At 42.3% G+C, this 25,200-nt stretch overlaps 1 non-coding gene and 1 pseudogene across 1 annotated transcript; one reads left to right on the top strand and one right to left on the bottom strand.

Moving 5' to 3' along the window:
• Nucleotides 1-465: 465 nt before the first annotated feature.
• Nucleotides 466-24,002, bottom strand: LOC106580520 (serum amyloid P-component-like; annotated as a pseudogene).
• Nucleotides 20,351-20,427, top strand: trnav-uac (transfer RNA valine (anticodon UAC)). Its single transcript has one exon. It is a non-coding gene; the product is annotated as a tRNA-Val (tRNA).
• Nucleotides 24,003-25,200: the final 1,198 nt, after the last annotated feature.

The raw sequence follows: 25,200 nt of genomic DNA, 5'->3' as shown, positions 1-25,200 counted from the left end.
ATGTTTCAGTATAAAGGAAATAAAACTTTACTGAAACGTGAAATGCCATACCGGTCTTTCAGTTGTGTGGACAATATACCGTACACTGTCATGCACCCGACAGCAGACAAAAAAAATTAAATTGGTTATTAAATCGGTTAAAGAAGTCTCATATCACTAATTTGTATTCCCTGTAGATTTAGTCGCAGCAAGGTTGGTTCCAGTTTGTCACATTCGCATTGCTCAACCAAAACCCCCCTAATTGATTGGTTGACAAATAGTGCTTCCCACCATGCAGGTGATGACGGCATGTTGCTGTGAAGCAACTGCAGTGACTTGAAGGCGAATATAAAAAAACTGCATGACCTTTCATCACAAGGATTTTTTATGTTTATGCAAGTCGAAATGTAGGTACAAGTCAGTTGATTTTTATTCCGATAATGTAACACTTTGAAAGGCGGTGACAACCATCGTTGGTCACCGCCAGAGACTGAAGAGGAAGCAAAACACCCCACTTGCTGGTTTAATTGAAGTCAATTAACTAGATAGATCAGACCCAGCTGCTATCATATTAGGGTTTGTGGGAGAGCCATTCCATTAAGTAGACAGGAACTAACTCCCCCCTCCCCTAATGGTAAACACCCTGCATGAACTCTTCATCTTTGGTCACCACCTTTTAAAGCATTTCTCATTATGGGGACAAAATTAGCTGCTTGAACACAGCCATTATCTTAGTATGGTCTCAGATGTTGAATACCAATCCTACCTGCCTAAAATTGCAGATACATATTGCTGTAGATGGTGGATAATAGGATGCCTCCAGTTAAATTTTCTGCTTTGGGCAAGAGTTAGTATATTACTCATTGACATATTGCTGGTGGATGTGTTATTCTCAGATTGCTGGTGTTCATTTTTGTCTGCTTTAGGGTGCATGACAATGTATGGTATATTGTCCACACAACTGAATTACATGTTACATGTAATGTTCAATTACAGAACATTACCCAACAGCATAACTTCATTTGACTTAATTTATTTGGTTGATTACATGTTTGATCGGTTACAGTCAGACTGCTTGTTCTCCAGCAGTACTCGGTCTGTAGTTTGGAAGTCCAGGGCCCCCCAGTTGAGAACGTTTCCAGGGGTGAAGTTTGTCTGGTTAGTGTACCTCTGGATCTCACAGAGAGACAGCATGTTGTCCCACATGTGGACATCCGTCAGCAGGCCAATGAACGACTGCTGCCAGGCGAAAAGCCAGCCTAACTTAACCTGCTCCTGGAACAGGAAAATGTGTTCAGTAATAGAATGCCTTCTTGTTCATGGGTTCTTAACTGACTTACCTAGTTAAAGGTTAAAATAAAAACTTATTTTCAGTGTTTAATGCTTTATTTCACAAGAGAATTACCGTATGTGGACAAAAGTAGCACTGTATGGGGAATAGGGTTTCATTTAAAACAGCCATGGTTTTGTACTAATCCTACCTGTCCAAGGATGATGTTTTTTCCTTTGATGGCTTCAGATTGGAGGAATTTCCTGGTGCTGGGTTTGCCGTCTAGCCACAGCTGTCCAAGGTCTGTCTCAGAGGCCCAGGTGGCGCAGATAGAGTGCCAGGTGTTGAGGGTGTAGTCCTGGCCATCCAAAGATTGCAGCGCCTTTCTTGGAACGTTGTTCGATCTCACCTGCCGCTGTCCTCTTGAAGATGACAAAAGCATCATCTATAGGTGTGGCAAGGGAGAACAGGATGTGGTTCCTTCTGAGACTTGTGAAAAACCTGGAGACACATGTAGAGGGACAGGGAAAAACACGGTGAGAAATGGTTATGGTTCATGCAGCATACAATTTGCAAAAGGTTATAACATCAATTTGTTTTAATAAGTTGAACATTAGTAAAAAAAACTTCAGTTTGGTTTCAGTGTGTGAGATTTCTCTAGAAGTCATTAGTGTCACATGAGCTGTGTTGGTCTCTTGTGGAAAGGTCAACATTTTACCAGAGAGGTCTGCAGACAGATTGTAGTGAACAAGTTTTTCCTGATCAAAAAATCTTTAATATCACTTTTTAGTTTATGTAGTCTTAAATACATTTCACCCAACTTAGAAAAACTGCTACAAAGTGTGCACTCTAGCGAGAGCTTTAAAAATTAGCAAACAAAAGCCCCAACACTAAAAAAATACGTTTATTATTTACTGTCACATTTCATTACTGTTATCAGTGACTATATTACCACAAGCACTAGTAATAAGTTCTCCATATTGGGTAAGGATAATTGTAATTAATTTAAATTAACTTTTTATATTAGTGTCATGCACTGCAGAACAGAGAGGAGGAATGTTAGTTTGGTCGGGTATAAGTCATGGTGATTAAGGAGAGTGAGGACCAGTGTGGAGGCTGATTGGCAATGAGTAGCAGCTGGTGCATGTTGAGGTAACGGAGGAGCTAGTTGAGAGTTACGTTCAAGTCTGGTCCATAGAGTCAGTTAGAGGACCTGTCTTTGTATGTTTCAGTATGGCATCTGTGAGAACAAGGGCAGTGCCATCGAGGCCATCTCGTTTTTAGTCAATTTTCTTCTTTTGTATTTGAAAAAAGTATAAAGCTAATATTGGTGGTGGAAGCCCCCAATGGCAATGTCCATACAAAATGGGTTATATCCATGAGTCCTCTAAGTTCATTATTAGCACCATCTATTAACTTTCTGTTGCATAGCCTGCCCTGTATGCTATTAATCTTCTACTTGCCGTAGAACTGGTGCATATCTAGAATGAGTTTACCCTTCCCAAATCCTAACTTTTGAAACACTAGAGCGAAAAATGCTAAACTGACTTCAGTGCCAAGGATACACTTCATCCTGCACTTGGGGATATATCGTTTCTCTGTAGATGGATAACAGACATAGGTTCTCCCTGGATGAAGTGAATGGTTTCAAACGTTCATTTTTCCTGAAGGCATACTGTGTGTCCATCCCAAATCGGACCCTATTCCCTTTTTAGTGCACTACTTTTGACCAGGTCCCATTGGGTGTATGGGGAGGTAGTGTTCAGGGATAAAAGACTGTAGATAATTCCGACGGCCATGGAAGTGTCTAGTCTTCAGAGGTGTAAGGATAATAATTACCAGGAGTGAAACTAGGGTATTTTGTGAAGGGAAAGTAGTGCACTATATAGGGAATAGGTTGCCATCTCTATCATCCTGTTTCACTGACTGCAGAGGAAATGGACAGCTATCTTCGGGCGAGATAAAGATAGTTTTGACAAACATGGACAGAGCTTTTCTGTTTCCTGAGAGTTGCTGTGTCCGAATACCCATGCTAGCGTACTACATACTTAAGCTTCATACTAACTACTCATCGTGGCATACTATTTAGCAAGTACCGTTTAGTAAAAAGCATGCAGTATGCCACAGCCACAATGCAGAAGCGGCTCCTGACTGGCTGAGTAGGTGGGGCGGGGTCGAGTGCGGGTGGATTCAAATTCAACAGACATCCATCGCTTATAATAGCTAATTTCCAATTGGATTAATTTATCTAAACTCTGAATATAATAGGAATGTTATAGGACTACTCAGGCTGGTTTAGGCATATACTGTAGTCCATACTGTATATATATGTAGCCCATTTATCCTATTTAAAAAAACTGAAGAGAGAAACAGATAATTATGTCCAATTTCAACATATTCATTAGTGAAACCAATGTGCATGTATAAATTAAATAATATCCTAGTACACACACCAAAACTTTTAAAATGTTAAAATCAAAAGGCTAGTGCATAGACAATCTCAGACAGTTGGGTGCATGGCAAATTCAGAACCGCTGGACAGCAACATAATAAACTAAAATGAGATCAGAATGACTGCTGAGGCTTAATCCACGAGTTTTGGAAACCCTGGCCTAGCCTACAAAAGTAAAACAATCCATATGTTCAAATCAAAAGGCCTGATTAACATAACATCAGTAACGCAGCCACATCCCGAGTCCCTGGTGCAGACACATTCAGAAATAAAAGAGGGTTTGGTGTTCAGTTTAAAAGCTCTGAGGAAAGCCAAGAGATTAAGAAACACTTTTCAATGAGAAAACAGAAATCCACTTTTAGGTAAAAAAAAAGTATATTTTCCAAGATATAGCCTATGACGCAAAAGGCTACTCATGATCATTTTAAGGAGAAAAACTTAGTCTACATTTGAACACCACCGCAGAAGCTTTGCTATTCGTCATCTTCCCAATTAACAATCCTAGGCTTGTTGTTTGGCTACTTGAGAAGAACTAGGGCCCATCACTCGCAGCACACCTCTTCCAATGCATTGTGGAAAAGTCTGCATCGAAATCTACTGGATGAAGAGCCGAAAGGAGTAACATCTTGGCATTTAAACCATACCCATTTTCAAAAATCCACATACTATAAAACCTATTTTTGCATACTGAGAATGCGTCATGCACGATTGCTAAGTTTCCCGCTATTTGTTGATTTTAAATTAGTACATATACAAACACACACACCATCTTGGTTGGGGAGCACGACGGTGCTCCCATTGGGAACGTGAGGGTAGGGCTGGGTTAGCACTTTTGGCGCTTGTGCCACTTCATCTGGCTGTGTTGGCCGATGCGAGAGCGACACTGGTGCAGCGGTGTGGGGCGTCAGATTGCATTATCCCAGCTGCATATTGATGTCTCTGGGTGCGTCTATTGCATCTCCTTTGTAAGATGGTGTCTTCCAGGTGCTGAACCCCTCTGGCACAGGTGTACTGCCAGCACAGGAGGTTGGTAGCACCTTAATTGGGGAGGACGGTCTCGGGATAATGCCTGGAGTGGAATAAGTGGAATGTATCAAATACATCAAACACATGGTTTCCTATTTGTTTGATGCCATTCCATTCGATCTGTTTGGCCATTATTATGAGCCGTCCTCCCTTAGTCAGCCTCCACTGACTGCCAGGTGGACATGTCCAGCGCTAGGGTTTCCAGGCTGGAGGGATTTAAGTTGCAGCGCTTCAGCAGGTCCTTGCTGTGGTCTTTGAATTTTTTTTTCTGACCTCCAGCGGAGCGTTTGGCTGCATTGAATTGGCGGTAGAGAACTCAGCGGGGGAGGCGGTGATCAGGCATGCGCATCACGTGGACGAGCCAGTGAAGGTTTTGTTTAACCATGCTTCTCTCAATGCAGGAAGACTTGGTGTTGGTGAGGATCTCGGTGTTGGGTAATCTGTCCTCCCAGGTTAGCCCTAGGATGCGTTGGATTCTAGAGTGTGGATTTTGTTACCAAAGGAGCACGTAGGGGAGAGGGCAGCACGAAGGTAGATGAAATGGGGTACCACTTTGAAGGGGAACACTGGGGGATGTTGATGAGAGTTGAGCAATTATGTCTGTCTTCTGGGTATTGACTTGGAGGCTGACACAGAGGTAGGAGGAGACTAGAGTTGGGTTCAACAAAGCTTTGGTTGGCGAAAGCTCGCTGCGAACTATGAGTTTGTTGAACGTTTTTAACGTTCCATTTCTGTTGTTTCTGCTAGTATTGGCAAAACTGAAATGGATGTGGCAAGAAGAGAAGCTGTTCTTGCTGCATTTGGATCAATTGAGGAAGATTTTTTCGATTTTGGTCCCGATCCTATTGAAGCAATGCTTCTCCTACAAGCAGTTGCTATTGAAGGGATTGAAGATGAGTCCGGTAGAATACTGAGTTATGTGGAGGAGGTGATCCCGACATACAGTGACCACTTCCATGAAAATGTCTGTAGGCATTTGCTGCAACCTGTATGAGCTTGACCTGAATGTGTTGTTGAACAAATATAAATATGGTGGTGAAAACCCCAGTAGGCTACATAAAAGTTCTAAAACATCATACTAAACAAAAACCTTTTCTAATAAAAGTTGAATAGAATGGCATTGAAAATAGAGGCCTGATAGGCCCGGCAATAAAGTAGCCAACCTTAAATATATTAGGGTTGTGGGTTCGATTCCCACGGGGGGCCAGTACAATAAAAAAATGTATGAAATGTATGCATTCACTACTGTAAGTCGCTCTGGATAAGAGCGTCTGCTAAATGACTAAAATGTAAATGTAAATGTAATATTATCGATGTAGACTAGCTTTGAGCGAAGTATTGTGGATCTGTGCACCTAGAGCAAAAGATAGTGGACACATGAAGATGTCTTACTCAGGCCATTTACCATAAAAAAAAAAGGTCACCGTTCCAGTCTAATTATGGGGTGGCTCTCCCATAGACACCAATGCGATAGCAGCTGGGTCTTGTATTCTTGTACAGTATATGAAACACAAAAAACGACGGGCTTTTGTCGAGCAAGACGGCATGAGCCATCCGTAAGTTCAATGTTTACAACTTGTACATTGGTTGTAGCTAAAGTTGAACATTTGAATCACAACACCCGTGTACTGTACTGTCAGCTGGTAAATCAGCGGAGATGAAGGTACACAGATTGAGAGTGGAGCATGGCGAGTAGTCCCATAAAGACGAACTGACAATTAGTTCCACATCCTTATAATTGAAGGATTGTGATGGATTTAACCATTGCTAATGCACCACACTGACTCAGATGCAAATTGGTATTGACTGAGAGGTATAAGTCATTGGGCACCCGAGACAGAGCAAAGAAACAGGACATAAGAGACAAAGGGGGGTGGGGGCTGTAACAATGGTGAGGTGTAATTGTCAGGATAACTTAATGGCATGTCTCAGAGTAAACACTATCCACATGCACCTAAAATTGCAGATAATAGGAGGCCTTCTGTTAACATTCTGCTTTTGACAAGAGTACACAATACTGGTTGATGTGTTATTCTCATATCAGATTGCTGGTGTAAATTTTTTTGGCTACAGGGTGTCAGTTTATAGAATACTGTCAGCCAGGGGCGCAACTTTGGTTTTACAAGTGAGGAGGAACATAAGTGTTTCCCATTTTTTTGGGGCATCTAAAGTTAAGTTCCTGTATTTATACACAATCTAATATGACCCATGGCCCTTCTAGCCATCTCTATTTAAAATAAAAAGTAAGCAAAAATACCCACATTCATCAAGATAGGCAAAAGATCAATATGTTTATGTGATTGATAAGACTGAATTAGATAATTGAATTATCAATATTATGTTGCACCTTTAACCAATATAGCCTAACAAATGAACAACTATTAAAAAAAAATACAAAGACAACTTTTTTTCCCCTTATTACTTTATTTATAGATTCAGATATAACAAAAACAGTACAACCCCAACCCCTCATTCTCCCATCCAGCCACCCTACACTCCCTCCAAACCACCCAGCCACAAAAGGAATCTATACATGTAAGTTAAATAGGAAAGAAAAACATTAGAAAAAAATAACCTCAATAAAAATTATCAGCACAAATGGCCACTAGAACAGACATGACTGCTTATCAAACTACACAAGTTACACAAAGTAAAAGACAGGCTCTCCACGTATTGTATAATTGGGGACCAGGTTAAGTCAAACTTTTGTCAGGACCCATGCACAGTGTGTCTTAACCTTCTTCAGAGGCAGAGATGACATCACCTCCTTAACCCACTGCATAGAGGGTGGCTTTGCAGACTTCCAGTGAAAGAGGACAAGGCGGTGAGCTAGCAGCAAAATGATGTGTAGATACGGTCAATACTTTGTTGCCATATATCATCGGTAGCTCGCAACCTACAGTTGAAGTCAGAAGTTTACATACACTTAGGTTGGATTCATTAAAAGTCGTTTTTCAACCATTCCACAAATTTCTTGTTAACAAACTATAGTTTTGGCAAGTCGGTTAGGACATCTACTTTGTGCATGACACATTTAATTATTCCAACAATTGTTTCAGACAGATTATTTCACTGTATCACAATTCCAGTGGGTCAGATGTTTACAACCTCTAAGTTAACTGTGCCTTCAAACAGCTTGGAAAATTCCAGAAAATTATGTCATGGCTTTAGGAGCTTCTGATAGGCTAATTGACATCATTTGAGTCAATTGGAGATGTACCTGTGTTTTTCAAGGCCTACCTTCAAACTCAGTGTCTCTTTGCTTGACAGCATGGGAAAATGAAAATACATCAGGCAAGACCTCAGAAAAAAAATTATAAACCTCCACAAGTCTGGTTCATCCTTGGAGCAATTTCCAAACACCTGAAGGTACCACATTCATCTGTACAAACAATAGTACACAAGTATAAACACCATGGGACCACGCAGCCGTCATACCGCTCAGGAAGGAGACGCGTTCTGTCTCCTAGAGATGAACGTACTTTAGTGCGAAAAGAGCAAATCAATCGCAGAACAAACAGCAAAGGACCTTGTGAAGATGCTGGAGGAAACAGGTACAAAAGTATCTATATACACAGTAAAACGAGTCCTATGTCGACATAACCTGAAAGGCCGCTCAGCAAGGAAGAAGCCACTGTTCCAAAACCGCATAAAAAAAGCCAGACTACGGTTTGCAACTGAAAAGATCATACTTTTTGGAGAAATGTCCTCTGGTCTGATGAAACAAAAATAGAACTGTTTGGCCATAATGACCATCGTTATGTTTGGAGGAAAAAGGGGGATGCTTGCAAGCCGAAGAACACCATCCCAAACGTGAATCATGGGGGTGGCAGCATCATGTTGTAGGTGTGCTTTGCTACAGGAGGGACTGGTGCACTTCACAAAATACATGGCTCCACGAGGAAGGAAAATTATGTGGATATATTGAAGCAACATCAAGACATCAGTCAAGAAGTTAAAGCTTGGTCGCAAATGGGTCTTCCAAATGGACAATGACCCCAAGCATACTTCCAAAGTTGTGGCAAAATGGATTAAGGACAACAAAGTCAAGGTATTGGAGTGGCCATCACAAAGCCCTGACCTCAATCCCATAGACAATTTGTGGGCAAAACTGAAAAAGCATGTGGGAGCAAGAAGGCCTACAAACCTAACTCCGTTTCGCCAGCTCTGTCAGGAGGAATGGGCCAAAATTCACCCAACTTATTGTGGGAAGCTTGTGGAAGGCGACCCGAAACATTTGACCCAAGTTAAACAATTTAAAGGCAATGCTACCAAATACTAAGTTTATGTAAACTTCTGACCCACTGGGAATGTGATAAAAGAAATCAAAGCTTAAATAAATAATTCTCTCTACTATTATTTTGACATTTCACATTCTTAAAATAAAGTGGTGATACTAACTGATCTAAGACAGGCAATTTTTACAAAGATTAAATGTCAGGAATTGTGAAAAACCGAATTAATGTATTTGGCTAAGGTGTATGTAAACTTCAACTGTATGTCTTGCTCCCCTGCAGATTTTGTATCTGCAAAGGAAGGTGGATTAATTGCCGGCATCTAAAAGTGGGTATTGGGAATATTGTCAACCCTCAGAGTATCGTATGAGACAAATGTCTTAACAAATAGGTCACAAAAGAAGACCAGACCGTTCCTATGCCAGAACTGGAATGCCATGTCAATTTGTGATGCTGGAAAGAGATGATTAGATGTTAATGGAGAGAAGCCGCTTGCTTGTTTAAGGCTAAAGTGACTTCGGAATTGGGACCAGATTTTAAGGGAGTTCTTAACAATGAGGTTCAAAACATTGGTGCCAAGGTCCATGGGCATTGGGGAGCACAGGAGCGAGACCGGAGAAGTTGGAAGGCTTGACTGTAACTCCATGATGTTCCAAGTTGGGCCATCCTTGTTTTCAAATGTAGAAACCCAATAAACACATTTAGATATTTTTGCTGACCAGTAGTAGTGTAAAAAAATTGTCTAGGCCCGCGGGCTTAGGTCTCTCTAGATATACCTATATCATTCATGAATTGGATTTATTCCAAATTAAGTTGGAAATGTAGCTGTCCAGTTGTTTAAAAAAAACTGGGAATCATTTGGAATAAGTACAAAAACCTACAGTAGGTAGTACAGTCATCTTAACATAATTAATGGGATCCGTTAATGAAATGGGAAGAGACACCCCCTTTAGAAATCCTGCTTAGTGCGCTCCATGAGTGTTTTGAAACGTCTTAAATGAGCGTGTGATCTTTATCCCCAAAAAGACCTTAAATGAGAAATTGGCATACCCAGTTCCTTCTGCTAACTGATTAATGGGGAGGAGCACGGTTTTTGTTAGGTTTAACTTATAACCAGAGAATGTCCCAAAACATTGTAGCATGTCCAAGAGAAACAGTGGGGGAAAAAAGTATTTGATCCCCTGCTAATTTTGTACGTTTGCCCACTGACAAAGAAATGGTCGGTCTATAATTTCAATGGTAGGTTTATTTGAACAGTGAGAGACAGAATAACAACAAAAAAATAACAGAAAAACGCATGTCAAAAATGTTATAAATTGATTTGCATTTTAATGAGGGAAATAAGTATTTGACCCCCCTCTCAAATCAGAAAGATTTCAGGCTCCCAGGTGTCTTTTATACAGGTAACGAGCTGAGATTAGGAGCACACTCTTAAAGGGAGTGCTCCTAACCACAGAAGCAATCAATCAGATTCCAAACTCTCCACCATGGCCAAGACCAAAGAGCTCTCTAAGGATGTCAGGGACAAGATTGTAGACCTACACAAGGCTGGAATGGGCTACAAGACCATCGCCAAGCAGCTTGGTGAGAAGGTGACAACATATGGTGCGATTATTTGCAGATGGAAGAAACACAAAAGAACTGTCAATATCCCTCGGCTTGGGGCTCCATGCAAGATCTCACCACGTGGAGTTGCAATGATCATGAGAACAGTGAGGAATCAGCCCAGAACTACACGGGAGGATCTTGTCAATGATCTCAAGGCAGCTGGGACCATAGTCACCAAGAAAACAATTGGTAACACACTACGCCGTGAAGGACTGAAATCCTGCAGCGCCCGCAAGGTCCCCCTGCTCAAGAAAGCACATATACATGCCGGTCTGAAGTTTGCCAATGAACATCTGAATGACTCAGAGGATAACTGGTGAAAGTGTTGTGGTCAGATGAGACCAAAATGGACCTCTTTGGCATCAACTCAACTCACCGTGTTTGGAGGAGGAGGAATGCTGCCTATGACCCCAAGAACACCATCTCCACTGTCAAACATGGAGGTGGAAACATTATGCTTTGGGGGTGTTTTTCTGCAAAGGGGACAGGACAACTTCACCGCATCAAAGGGACGATGGACAGGGCCATGTGCCGTCAAATCTTGGGTGAGAACCTCCTTCCCTCAGCCAGGGCATTAAAAATGCGTCTGATTGGGTATTCCAGTATGACAATGACCCAAAACACACAGCCAAGGCAACAAAGGAGTGGCTCAAGAAGAAGCACATTAAGGTCCTGGATTGGCCTAGCCAGTCTCCAGACCTTAATCCCATAGAAAATCTGTGGCGGGAGCTGAAGGTTCGAGTTGCCAAACGTCAGTCTCGAAACCTTAATGACTTGGAGAAGATCTGCAAAGAGGAGTGGGATAAAATCCCTCCTGAGATGTGTGCAAACCTGGTGGCCATCTACAAGAAACGTCTGACCTCTGTGATTGCCAACAAGGGTTTTGCCACCAAGTACTAAGTCATGTTTTGCAGAGGGGTCAAATACTTATTTCCCTCATTGAAATGCAAATCATTTTATAACATTTGACATGCGTTTTTCTGGATATTTTTGTTGTTATTCTGTCTCTCACTGTTCAAATAAACCTACCATTAAAATTATAGACTGATCATTTCTTTGTAAGTGGGCAAACGTACAAAATCAGCAGGGGATCAAATACTTTTTCCCCCCACTGTAGGGTATAGACTGCACAGGGTTAGCGATGTATAAAATAAGATTGTCTGCATGTATGTAAGGACACCTTTGAGTTATGTTGCTCCTTAATCCTCTCCTCTGCCCGCAGGGCGATAGCAAGAGGCTCAATAGCCATATCAAATAGGAAAGAGGGTAGACAGCAACACTGGCTACCCCCCCCTCTGGAGAGGGAAGTAGCTGAAGGTAACAATGTTGGTGCGAACAGAAGACACTGGGGACGAGTAGAAAATCTTAATCCATGAAAGGAATGACGGGCCAAATCTTTCTAGTACTGTAAATAGATATTCCCAGTCAACCCGGTCGAAAGCCGTTTCAGTGTCAAGAGAGATGACAACCTCTGGCTGTAGAGTTGAGTGGGCAGAATAAAGAACATTAAATAGCCAGCACATATTATAGAAAGATTGCCTACCTGAGATAAATCCAGTTTGGTCAGAGTTAATTATATTTGGCATCACTGTCTCCAAACGGCGTGAGAGGACGTTTGTGAGAATTTTATAATCGCAGTACAAAAGGCTTATAGGGCGGTATGAGCCACAGTCTATGGGTTTCTTGTCTTTTTTAAGCAAAATCGAAATAGTCGCCTGGGTAAGTGTCTGTGGCAGTTTCTGACTAGAAAGGATTTCATTGTACATTGAGCTGAGAATAGGGGATAATTTAGAGGAGAATGCTTAATAAAATTCAATAGGAAAGCCATCAGGCCCAGGGGCTTTACGGCTCTGCATGGACTGGATTGCCAGAGTAGCTTCATCATCACTTATTGAGGCATCCATGTTGGTTTGTTCATCTGAATTGAGACAGTGGATGTCCAGATTGTCTAGAAATGCATGCATAGGAGAGCAGAATAGAATTGCTTAAATTGATTGTTGATTTCTTTGGGATTGGTAGAAGTTAAATCAGCTGCAACACAGATTTCAGGTATGGTGCTGCTAGCAGCGGATTGTTGAAGCTGGTAAGAACTTTCTCTCCGTGTTCATAGAATTTTTGCCTTGACTTAAACAGAAGCTGCTCCGTTTGTTTAGTGGAAAGATTGTCAAATTCCGATTGGTGTAGCATTGTCTTTGTAGAGTTCAGGAGTCGGAGAAGAGGCTTATCTGTTGTCCACATCTAGAATGAGTTGAGATAGCTCCGATAAGCATTTGGTGCGCTATTTGTTGTCATACGCTGTGTACGAAATAATTTGGCCCCTTAGATATGCTTTTAACGACTCCCACACAGTAGAGAGAGACACGTCAGTGGTGCAGTTGATCTGTAAAAAGACATCAATGTGAGTTGATATGTTTTTTTTAAGGCACTACAGGATAGTAGTAGTGGGTGAAGTCACCATGCCCGTTGTGACACTACTGTCCGGAAAGCGGTTATCTAGCTGGACAGTGCTATGGTCTGAGATAATAATGCTGTGATATTGGCTATTAGTTACAAAAGGAAGAGTTCTATTGTCCAGCAGGAAAAAGTCAATCCTAGAGTATGAGCGGTGGACTGGAGAAAAAAAGGAGTACTGTTTAGTAGTGTGATTGCTCCTCCATGGATCAGACAACTTTTAGGATTCTAGAAATGAGTTGATTACTGCATCTGATTTTGAAATGACAATGTTGGGCTTCAGTCTGGATCTGTCTAGACTTGGATGCAATACACAATCAAAATCTCCACCCAATAGCAAATGATGAGAGTTAAGGTCGGGAAGTGTTGCAATGAGGTCAGTGAAAAATTGAGCGTCATCACTTTTAGGACTATAGAGGTCAGCCAGAATAACCTGTGTGCTAAACATAGGCCCATTATCAGCAACCAGCAACCATCACTCCTGTGTTCCAATGGCACGTTGTGTTAGCTAATCCAAGCTTATCATTTTAAAAGGCTAATTGATCATTAGAAAACCCTTTTGCAATTATGTTAGCACAGCTGAAAACTGTTCTGATTAAAGAAGCAATAAAACTGGCCTTCTTCAGACTAGTTGTGTATCTGGAGCATCAGCATTTGTGGGTTCAATTACAGGCTCAAAATGGCCAGAAACAAAGAACTTTCTCCTGAAACGCATCAGTCTATTCTTGTTCTGAAAAATGAAGGCTATTTCATGTGAGAAATTGCTAAGAAACTGAAGATCTCGTACAACGCTGTGTACTACTCCCTTCACAGATCGGCGCAAACTGGCTCTAACCAGAATAGAAAGAGTGGGAGGCCAAGTTGCACAACTGAGCAAGAGGACAAGTACATTAGAGTGTCTAGTTTGAGAAACAGACGCCTCACAAGTCCTCAACTGGCAGCTTCATTAAATAGTACCCGCAAAACACCAGTATCAACGTCAACAGTGAAGAGGCTACTCTGGGATGCTGGCCTTCTGAAACCAGCCTACTTGACCACTCTGAGGCATTTGCATGGTCATAAAGCACACTAGTACCATGTTTCGAATCACAGTGCAATGATAGAGGGAAACATTAAAAAAAAAATGTAATTTAAGAATGTGGGTGGGGTCATGTTCCCGTCATCCCCAGTGAAAGTTGCACCCGATATCAGCACAACTGATATAAGCCATCCTGAAAGTAGTTGTGGCATTTCGATTAAGATTTGCAGAATGTTACCTGAAAGCATGATAGAAACTTCATTTGGTTGAGTAAACGTTTTCATGGTTACAGTCTGACTTCTTGTTCTCTAGCAGTATTCAATCTGTAGTCAGAAAGTCCAGGGCCCCCCAGTTGAGAACGTTTCCAGGGGTGAAGTTTGTCTGGTTAGTGTACCTCTGGATCTCACAGGGAGACAGCATGTTGTCCCACATGTGGACATCCGTCAGCAGGCCAATGAACGACTGCTGCCGGGTGAAAAGCCTGCCAAACGTATCCTGCTCCTGAAACAGCAACATGTGTTCAGTAATAGAATGCTCTTGTTCTGTTCAGTGTTGAATGCTTTATTTCACTAGAGCTCTACCGTATGTGGCCAAGAGTAACACTATGGGGAATAGGGTTTCATTTAAAACAGCCATGTTTTGTACTAATCCTACCTGTCCAAGGATGATGTTTTTTCTTCGATGGCTTCAGATTGGAGGAATGTCCTGGTGCTTGGTTTTCCGTGCAGTAACAGCTGTCCAAGCCCTCTGAGGCCAAAGTGGAGCAGATACAATGCCATGTGTTGAGGGTGTAGTCCTGGCCATCAAAGACTGCTGCGCCGTTCTTGGAACGTTGTTCGATCTCACCTGCCAACATCCTCTTAAAGATGACAAAAGTACCTGTATAGACCTATAGAGAAACGGTTAAGCATGGTGAGAAATGGTTAAGGGTCAGTCATGGATACCACCCTACAAGTAGAAAAAATACTTAACTATACCATCCATTTGTTTTAATAAGTTAGTCAATAAAAATAAAAACTGTTCAGTTTCAGTGTGAGAGATGTCAGTGTTTACTGGAGACAAACGGTGATGGCAGTGAATTTCTATAGGTCAGTCTCACATGAGCTGTGTTGGTCTCTTGTGGAAAGGTCAACATTTTACCTGAGATATATGTAGAGATAGAGAACAAATTTTTCCTGATCAAAACATCTTTCTTAATTACACCTTTAGTCTGTGGTCTTAATTTGAGCTTTTACATTTCACCCAACTTAAAAAAAAAACTGGTGCAAAATGCAGTCTAGCAAAAGTTAAGTGAGTGTACAAAAATCCCCGAAATACATTTGACTATAATAGAATTTCATTACCATCATCACACTAACTAACTTGTAATCACCACAAGTACTGGTATGAATTGCTCCATTGGCAAAGATAAACATATCCTTTTTTTCTCTTCTTAATCAATTAACCTTTTCTATTTCAATGTCATGTAACACAAAATGCACTGCAGAACAGAGAGGAGGAATGTTAGCTTGGTCAGATATAGGTGTGGAGGCTGATTGATAATGAGTTGTAGCTGGTGCATGTTGAGGTAATAGAGGAGCTGCGTTCAAGGCAGCTATAGTAGTTGAACGAGTTACATTCAAGTCTGGTCTGTAGAGTTAGTTAGAGGACCCATCTTTGTATGTTTCAGTATGGTGTCTGTGAGAACAAGGGCAGTGCCATTGAGGCCATCTCCATTTTAAAGAAGTACATTTTCTTCTTCTTTTGTATTTGAAAAAAGCATAAAGCTAATATTGGTGGTGGAAGCCCCCAATGGCAATGTCCATACAAAGGGCATCCATGTTATATCCATGATGAGTCCTCTAAGTTCATTATTAACTCCATCAATTACTTTTTTCTGTTGCATAGCCTGCCCTGTATGCTATTAATCTTCTACTTGCAGTAGAACCGGTGAATATCTAGGATGTGTTTACCCTTCCCAAATCCTAACTTTTGAAACACTAGGGTGAAAAATGCTAAACTTACTTCAGTGCCTAGGATACACTTCATCCTGCACTTGGGGATATATCGTTTCTTGTTAGGCAACATCCCTGTAGATGGATAACAGACACAGGTTCTCCCTGGATGAAGTGAATGGTTTCAAACGTTCATTTGTCCTGAAGGCATACTGTGTGTCCATCCCAAATCGAACCCTATTCCATTTTTAATGCACTACTTTTGACCAGGGTGTATTGGGGGGGTAGTGTTCAGAGTTAAAAGACTGTAGTTCTTCCGACTGCCATGGAAGTGTCTAGTCTTCAGAGATGTAAGGATAATAAATATTAGGAGCGAAACTAGGGTATTTGATGCAGTGAAAGTAGTGCACTATATAGGGAATAGGCTGTCATTTGGTAAACACTCTGTATCTGTCTCTCATCCTGTTTCACTAACTGCAGAGGAAATGGACAGCTATCCTCGAGTAAGGTAGATAGTCTTGACAAACATGGACAGAGCTTTTCTGTTTCCTGAGAGTTGCCGTGTCCGAATACCCATACTAGCATACTACATACTTAAACTGCTAAATAAACTCAGCAAAAAAAGAAACATCCCTTTTTCAGGACCCTGTCTTTCAAAGACAATTCGTAAAAATCCAAATAACAGATCTTCATTGTAAAGGGTTTAATCATTATTGTTCAATGAAACATAAACAGTTAATGAACACGCACCTCTGGAACGGTCGTTAAGACACGAACAGCTTACAGACGGTAGGCAATTAAGGTCACAGTTATGAAAACTTAGGACACTAAAGAGGCCTTTCTACTGACTCTAAAAACACCAACAGAAAGATGCCCAGGGTCCCTGCTCATCTGCGTGAACGTGCCTTAAGCATGCTGCAAGGAGGCTTGAGGACTGCAGATGTGGCCAGGGCAGTAAATTGCAATGTCCATACTGTGAGACACCTAAGACAGCGCTACAGGGAGACAGGACGGACAGCTGATCGTCCTCGCAGTGGCAGACCACGTGTAACAACACCTGCACAGGATCGGTACATCCGAACATCACACCTGTGGGACAGGTACAGGATGGCAACAACAACTGCCCGAGTTACACCAGGAATGCACAATCCCTCCATCAGTGCCCAGACTGTCCGCAATAGGCTGAGAGAGGCGGACTGAAGGCTTGTAGGCCTGTTGTAAGGCAGGTCCTCACCAGACATCACCGACAACAACGTCACCTATGGGCACAAACCCATTGTCGCTGGACCAGACAGGACTGGCAAAAAGTGCTCTTCACTGACGAGTCGCGGTTTTGTCTCACCAGGGATGATGGTCGGATTCGCATTTATCGTTGAAGGAATGAGGCCTATTACACACTGTGCGTGATTTCCTGCAAGACAGGAATGTCAGTGTTCTGCCATGGCCAGCGAAGAGCCCGGATCTCAATCCCATTGAGCACGTCTGGGACCTGTTGGATCGGAGGGTGAGAGCTAGGGCCATTCCCCCCCCAGAAATGTCCGGGACATTGCAGGTGCCTTGGTGGAAAAGTGGGGTAACATCTCACAGCAAGAACTGGCAAATCTGTTGCAGTCCATGAGGAGGAGATGCACTGCAGTACTTAATGCAGCTGGTGGCCACACCAGATACTGACTGTTACTTTTGACCCCCCCCCTTTGTTCAGGGACACATTATTCAATTTATGTTAGTCACATGTATGTGGAACTTGTTCAGTTTATGTCTCAGTTGTTGAACCTTGTTATGTTCATACAAATACTTACACATGTTACGTTTGCTGAGAATAAACGCAGTTGACAGTGAGAGGACATTTCTTTTTTTGCTGAGTTCATGTACTCATCTTCGTGTACTATTTAACAAGTACCGTTTAGTAAAAATATTATGCCACAGCCGCAACAAAGCAGTAGCGGCTCCTGACTGGCTGAGTAGGTGGGGCGGGGTCGAGTGCGGGTTGATTTTTCCAAATTCAACAGACATCCATCCCTGATAATAGCTCATTTCCAATTGGATTAATTTATCTAAACTCTGAATACAATAGGAATGGAGTTATAGGACTACTCAGGCTGGTTTAGGCATATACTGTAGTCCATATTGTATATATATGTAGCCCATTTATCCTATTTAAAAAAACTGAAGAGAGAAACAGATAATTATGTCCAATTTCAACATATTCATTAGTGAAACCAATGTGCATATATAAATTAAATAATATCCTAGTACACACACCAAATCTTTTCAAATGTTAAAATCAAAAGGCTAGTGCATAGACAATCTTGGACAGTTGGGTGCATGGCAAATTCAGAACCGCTGGACAGCAACATAATAAACTAAAACTCTGGGAATGAGATCAGAATGACTGCTGAGGCTTAATCCACGAGTTTTGGAAACCCTGGCCTAGCCTACAAAAATAAAGCAATCCATATGTTCAAATCAAAAGGCCTGATTAACATAACATCAGTAACGCAGCCACATCCCGAGTCCCTGGTGCAGACACATTCAGAAATAAAAGAGGTTTGGTGTTCAGTTTAAAAGCTCTGAGGAAAGCCAAGAGAACAAGACACACTTTTCAATGAGAAAAAAACCCACTTCTATTTTCAAAGATCTGGTCTACGTCGCAAAAGGCTACTCGTGATCATTTTAAAGAGAAAAAAAATGACTTAGCCTACATTTAAACACCACCGCAGAAGCTTTGCTATTCATCATCTTCCCAATTATGTAGCCTAGCTTTGTTGTTTGGCTTCTTGAAGAGAACTAGGGCCTATCATTCGCAGCCCACCTCTTCCAATGCAATGTGGAAAAGTGTCCATCAAATTCTTCTAGATGAAGAGCCGAAATGAGTATAACATCCTTGCATTTAAACCACACTTGATTTTCAAAAATCCACACACGATAAAACATATTTTTGCATACTGAGAATACGTCATGCGTGATTGTGTAGTTTCCTACTATTCGTTGATTTTTAAATTAGTATGACACACACGCACATAAACAAACACACAAACACATGTCTACACACACACACACCATCTTGGTTGTCCATCGAAGACCATGATGATGGTGCTCCTCTTGGGGACGCTGGGGTAGGGGTGGGTTATATCTTTTGGTGCTTGTGTCACTTCATCTGGTTGTGGAGTCGGATTGCATTATCCCAGCTGCGTATTGTGGTGCGTCTCTTGCATCTCATTTGTAAGATGGTGTCTTCTAGGTGCTGAATCCCTCTGGCACAGGTATACTGCTAGGTGCACCTGACCAGTGCTAAGGTTTCCAGGCTGGAGGGATTTAGTCAAAGTTTTTTTTCTGACCTCCAGCGGAGCGTTTGGCTGCATCGAGTTGGAGGTAGAGAACTCAGCGGAGGAGGCGGTGATCAGGCATGCGCATCAAGTGGCCGAGCCAGTAAAGGTTTCGTTTAACCATGCTTACCTCAATGCAGGAAGACTTGGTGTTGGCGAGGATCTCGGTGTTGGGTAATCTGTCCTCCCAGGTTAGCCCTAGGATGTGCTGGATTCTAAATAGAGTGTGGATTTTGTTGCCAAAGGAGCACATAGGGGAGAGGGCAGCACGAAGGTAGATGAAATGGGGTACCACTTTGAAGGGCACACTGGGGGATGTACTGTAGATGAGTCAAGCAATTATTTCTGTTTTCTGCGTATTGACTTGGAAGCCGACAGAGAGGTAGGAGGAGACCAGAAGTGTGTTCAACAAGGATTTGGTTTGTGAATGCTCGCTGCGAACTATGAGTTTGTTTTGAACAGAGTATGTTGAACGTTTTCAACGTTCCATTTCTGTTAGTTCTTGGCAAAACTGAAATGGATGTAGCAAGAAGAGCAGCTGTTCTTGCTGGAGCAATTGTGTAATATTTTTTTAGATTTTGTTCCTGATCCTATTGAAGCACTGTTTCCCCTACTAGCAGTTGCTATATATGGGATTGAAGATGAGTCTGGTAGAATACTGAATTATGTGGAGGAGGTGATCCCTTCATACAGTGACCACTCCTTTCAGATGGGTCAGGAGGCCTTCCAGGTAATTTGCACCACATTTGCATATTATATTTTGCATTAGATGTATTATTTATGATATGTGCATACTCCTCTTTAAAAATGTCTGAAGGCTGTCTGATTTCCTGAATAAAATAAAATCAATCATAATACAAACAAGCCCAGCCTCATTGCAAGGTCGCAGTTGTAAATGAGAACTTGTTCTCAACTGGCCTACCTGGTTAAATAAAGGTGAAATAAAAAAAATTAAAAAGATGATCTAGCTAGCCAACCACAGCTTTGCAGTCTTCATTTGCGTTGTGTTTGGTCAGTAGAATTGCCTCTTATGCAACTAAATTAAAACACGGGTCTCGTGTGGCTCAGTTGGTAGAGCATGGTGTTTACAACGCCAGGGTTGTGGGTTCGATTCCCACAGGGGGACCAGTACGGGGAAAAAAAAATATGTATGAAATGTATGCACTCACTACTGTAAGTCACTCTGGTTAAGAGTGTCTGCTAAATGACTAAAATGTAAAAATGAATAATAAAAAAATATATATCTCTATATACATCAAAACATATGCAAATACATGATGTTTCAGAGTCCAGATTTAAAAAGTAGTGATTTACCATTAATTAATTTAGTAACACCATCCTCATAAATTACAGCCTACTATTTAAGATACTATAAACCTTTGTAAACTGACTATCAATAGGCTACTGCTGCCATCTACTGGCAGATTTTGCATAGCAATTGGGCAGTAAATCAACACCAATGAATAACAGATTACTCAAGATTGTTAAGTGTTCTCAGCTGAAGGACAGAGCTAACAGATTCTTATTTTGATTTGTTCCAGATACTGTGTGAAGACCTGGCTCCTCTGGTGTCTCATAGAGGTGGACCCATTGAACTCTAGGTAGTGTGCTACAGCCAGCTCATTTTTACAAACATCTACACAGGGAATGCTGGTTCTGTGCACGATGTCAGAGTGTAAAGGACCAGCGACCTCAAGGCCCACCTGGAGACCAACCCAATTCCATCTGCTCTGGGATTCTGCATACTCCCTGAGTGTGGATTTAATTGTCCCATTGAGAAACAACGGCCACCTTGAAGATGAACGAAAGCATTTCAACCAGGTTCACAGTTCAACACCTGGACACACTGAGAGGGCGCTTGGGATACCCAAGTGGAGGAGACTGCTACACTTGGGCATGTGCCTTCTAAACAAAGTACCATGGGATTGCCAGTGCATGTGTTCTCCAGAACTTGGTCCTGATCCATGAAGGGATAATGGAGGAAATACCAGTGGAGGCCCCCATTGACCCTGCCCCAGACCCCCAAAGGGCAGCTGTTCTACAATCACACACACACATTAATACCCAACCACACATGTATTTATGCGTTTGTGTTATTTAAGTTTCCATTTGAATAAAACATGTTCCAAAACAATTAGTTACTAACAATTTCAATTAAACATACGAACAAGGAAAATCTCAGGATAATTCATTATTAGTGTACAATTAAACAATAAATAAATAAATAGATTTAGGCTACTGTTCTTTGAAATTCTGGATTGCAGCGGTAAACTGTTTAAGAATATTGTTCTTCTCATTCTGTGCTTGAACTGTCTGTTTCTGAAGTGTGATGATATTGTCCAGTTTTGCCTCGAGCATCTCCTTTGGTCTTCTTTTTGGGTTGAGAATGGGGAGTGGTGTTGGCATGAGAGTTATAAGGTGCTGTAGCAGAGGGAGAGGATGAGAGTGCATCAGTGTTACTGTAGCGTGCTGTGTGTGGGGTGTCTGCGGAGGTGCTGGGTTGAGTGACAGTGTAATTAGTATTGTGTGCTGTATGTTGTGTGTGTACTGATGTTGGGGTTGGTGTGGGATGGGGGTGTTGTGGGTGACAGTATGAGTTTTGTGTGTGTGGGAAAATATGATTTAATGACTGCTGGGATAACCAGAGACGACCTCCTCCATGATGGAGTAGAACTCCCACTTCCTTCTCCCCTGCCCAGTCTTCTGATGACCATCAATGATGGCCTTGTACCTGTGACATACAATTTGGCATCCTGAATGAACATTAACAATAGTTACATGACACTAAGCAGCAGCTCCTGCTCTCTCTCTTTCCATGTGTGTGTAAGTCATTGAAATAGTGAGTGAACAAGGGAAGCAATTGGAAAGAAAGAGGACAAAGGAAAAGAAAGAGGAGAAAGTCAAAGAGAGGTTGATACATAGCAACACACACCTGTGCTTCAGACTCCTCCACTTCGCATCGCATGTCTCCCAGGTCACAGTATAACTTTTCTCTTGCACCATTTGAGCTACAATTTCCCAGGCCTCTCTCTTTTTGAACACAGGGCTCTCAAATTTGTCTCCATGTATCGATAGCAGCATTACAGATGAGTAGGTCCATTTAAATCCTGAAATACAACAAAATAAATTACATTTGATAACAGTTTGCCTAGCTAACATTACACAGCTAAGCTATCTAGCTAGCTAGTGAGACGCGGTCGCTTATGTTCTAGTTAGCTAACGTAGCTATCTAGTTTCTCTGCTAAATACAAAAAAAGTAAATTGAGCATCACAATACAATGTATCATAACTAACAACATTCAACATTTGCTAGTGTTTAATTACAAGTTAATTGACAAATAGTGCCTTTACTCACCATTAGCGCTTCCACTGTACTCCATCTTCAAAATGTTCATTTGCCACACACAACCTTTTCAAACTGTTAGCTAATGTTGGCAACAGAGTTTTTTACAAATATTTTATTTAGTGTTTGCGAAAGTTCGTAAACGTTTTCCCTTGTTGAATGCACCTCAAGTTGAGGGCATGTTGCATGGATTCTGCAGTGTGAGCCAGGAGTCTGTATATTGCTGTTCAAAGATCTGTTGGGTAAGGGTTCTGGTTTTTGTGTGGGCTTGGAGGTGTCTTACTTAGGTTGAAAAGTTTCAAGCCAGATGGTACTGTAGCTGGATTCTGTCGATTGAGCTGAGGGAGTTGTTTGACAGGTGTTTGACGGCAACAAGGAGCATGTTGAATAGGACTGCAGCCAGGACACATCCTTGCTTGACCCATACCCCCATACTGAAGGGCTCTGATTGAAGCCCACTAAGCACCACTCTGGCAAGCATTCCTTCATGGAACTGTTTTTATCAGGCATCAAGGTAAGACCCAAGTGCAGACTGTGTGAAGTAGCAATGTTTATTGTAACCACAGGGACAGGCAAACGACAGGTCAAGGTTGGCAGGGGTCGATAATCCAGAACAGAGGCCAAGATACAGGACGGCAGGCAGGCTTAGGTCAGGCAGAGGTTGGTAATCCAGAGGTGGAGCAAAGGTACAGGACGGCAGGCAGGCTCAGGGTCAGAGACAGGCAGTGGTCAGGTACAGGGTCAGGACAAGCAAAGGTCAAAAACCAGGAGGACGAGAAAAAGAGAGACAAGGGAAAAACAGGAGCTGAGATAAAACGCTGGTAGGGCTTGAACAAACAAGAGAACTGGCAACAGACAGACAGAAAACACAGGGATAACTACACAGGGGATAATGGGGAAGATGGGCGACACCTGGAGGGGGGTGGAGACAAGCACAAGGACAGGTGAAACAGATCAGGGTGTGACAGTTTTAGGATGCTCAGAAACTTGGGTGGCACCCCAAGTTTGGTGAGCTGCTGCCTGAGTATCTCACGGTTGATGGTGTCGAATGCTATTGCCGCAAGCCACTTTGTCACCCTTCGTCTTGTAGATAACTACAACATTTGCATCCTTCCAGTCCTGTGGGATGGTTTTGGACAGCCAGATAGACTTGATGAGAAGATGCAAGGAGGAGGTATCTCCCATGCTTCAGGATCGCAGCTGGGATGCCATCGGGTCCAGAACTTGTTGTTTTTCAGACCTTAGAGAACTTTGGTGGGATGTGTAGTCTCTGAATTGGTGGGATGTCTGGGAGTTTGTCGAGGTTGAGCAGGTCTGTGGGGTTGGTGTGGTTGAGGAAGTTATCGAAGTGCTCCGCCATCTCTCTAAGATCCTTTGGTGGTCTTTGAAAAGCGTGTTGCCCTTGGCAGACCTGACAAGGGTTATGGGGTGTTGGGTGTTTTTTGCATCCGCGAGGCTTTGGATCTCATCTGCCTTTTGGTCCCACCAGTTGTCCTCAATGGCACAGAGAGTACGCTGGGTCTCTGCTTAAGCCTGGGAGAGGGAGAATTGGAGAGTGGTGGAGTCTGGGTTGGACAGGAGGGCTTTGTGATGTTTTTTGGTGTACCCGACTGATTCAGAAGCTGCCTTGAGAATGGCTGTGCGCAGCTCAGTCTATATGGTGTTGGGGGAGTGGTTGGGGGGAGTTTGTTAGAGAAAAGACGACGAAAGTTGTTAGAGATTGCAGGGTTTTTGAGGGCATTACAGTTGAGTCTCTTATTTGGGGCTTTCCTTGGATGGCGTGGACAGATCTTAATGCGGAGCTTGAATTTGATAATACGGTGATCAGTCCAGTATTCCGCCCCACATATGGCTCGGATCACTAGCAACTCCTTTTCGTTGCACTAACGGACGATGATGTAATCTAGGATATGCCAGTGTATGAAGCAAGGGTGTTGCCAAGGGGTCTTGTATTTGTCCTTCAACTGGAACATGGTGTTGGTGATCACTAGGTGGTGTTCGGAGCATAGGGAGAGTAGCCTCAGCCCGTTGCTGTTCAGCTTTTGTCTTTGATTATTATTTGTGTACTTACTTGACATTTATTTGACATTTTAACACACACATTTCGCTGCACCCGTTAACATCTTCTAAACTGTGTATGTGACCAATACACTTTGATTGACTTAGTACACATTCCCAGATCTGGTGTTCGGAACCCACCCTGGCATTGACGTCTCCTATGAGGAGTAGCTTGTCTGTGTGTGGTGTGTTTTGAATGGCAGTGTTGAGAGCTTTATAAAGGGCCTTCTTTGCTTCATTGTCTGTGTCCAGTGCCAACAGGGGATTCAGTGATGCGCTGGAGGAGTGAGGTTTTTCACAGCAAAAACCACTCCATGGAAGCATTGAACGCTTTCCAGAACACCAATTTCTGTGAGTGTCTTCTCCATGTGAGCAGCTTTCACTGAGCGCTGCGATGTCGATGTTGTACTTCCTGAGTTCAAATTCAGAGATTCAGTGTTTAATAGTCACATCTACAGGGTTGCAGGTGTGATTGCAGGGTACATTGAAAATCTTAGGCT

This window comes from Salmo salar, chromosome ssa02 (assembly GCF_905237065.1).
Source record: "Salmo salar chromosome ssa02, Ssal_v3.1, whole genome shotgun sequence".
Taxonomy (NCBI): domain Eukaryota; kingdom Metazoa; phylum Chordata; class Actinopteri; order Salmoniformes; family Salmonidae; genus Salmo; species Salmo salar.
This window is presented reverse-complemented; position numbering and strand designations above follow the sequence as displayed.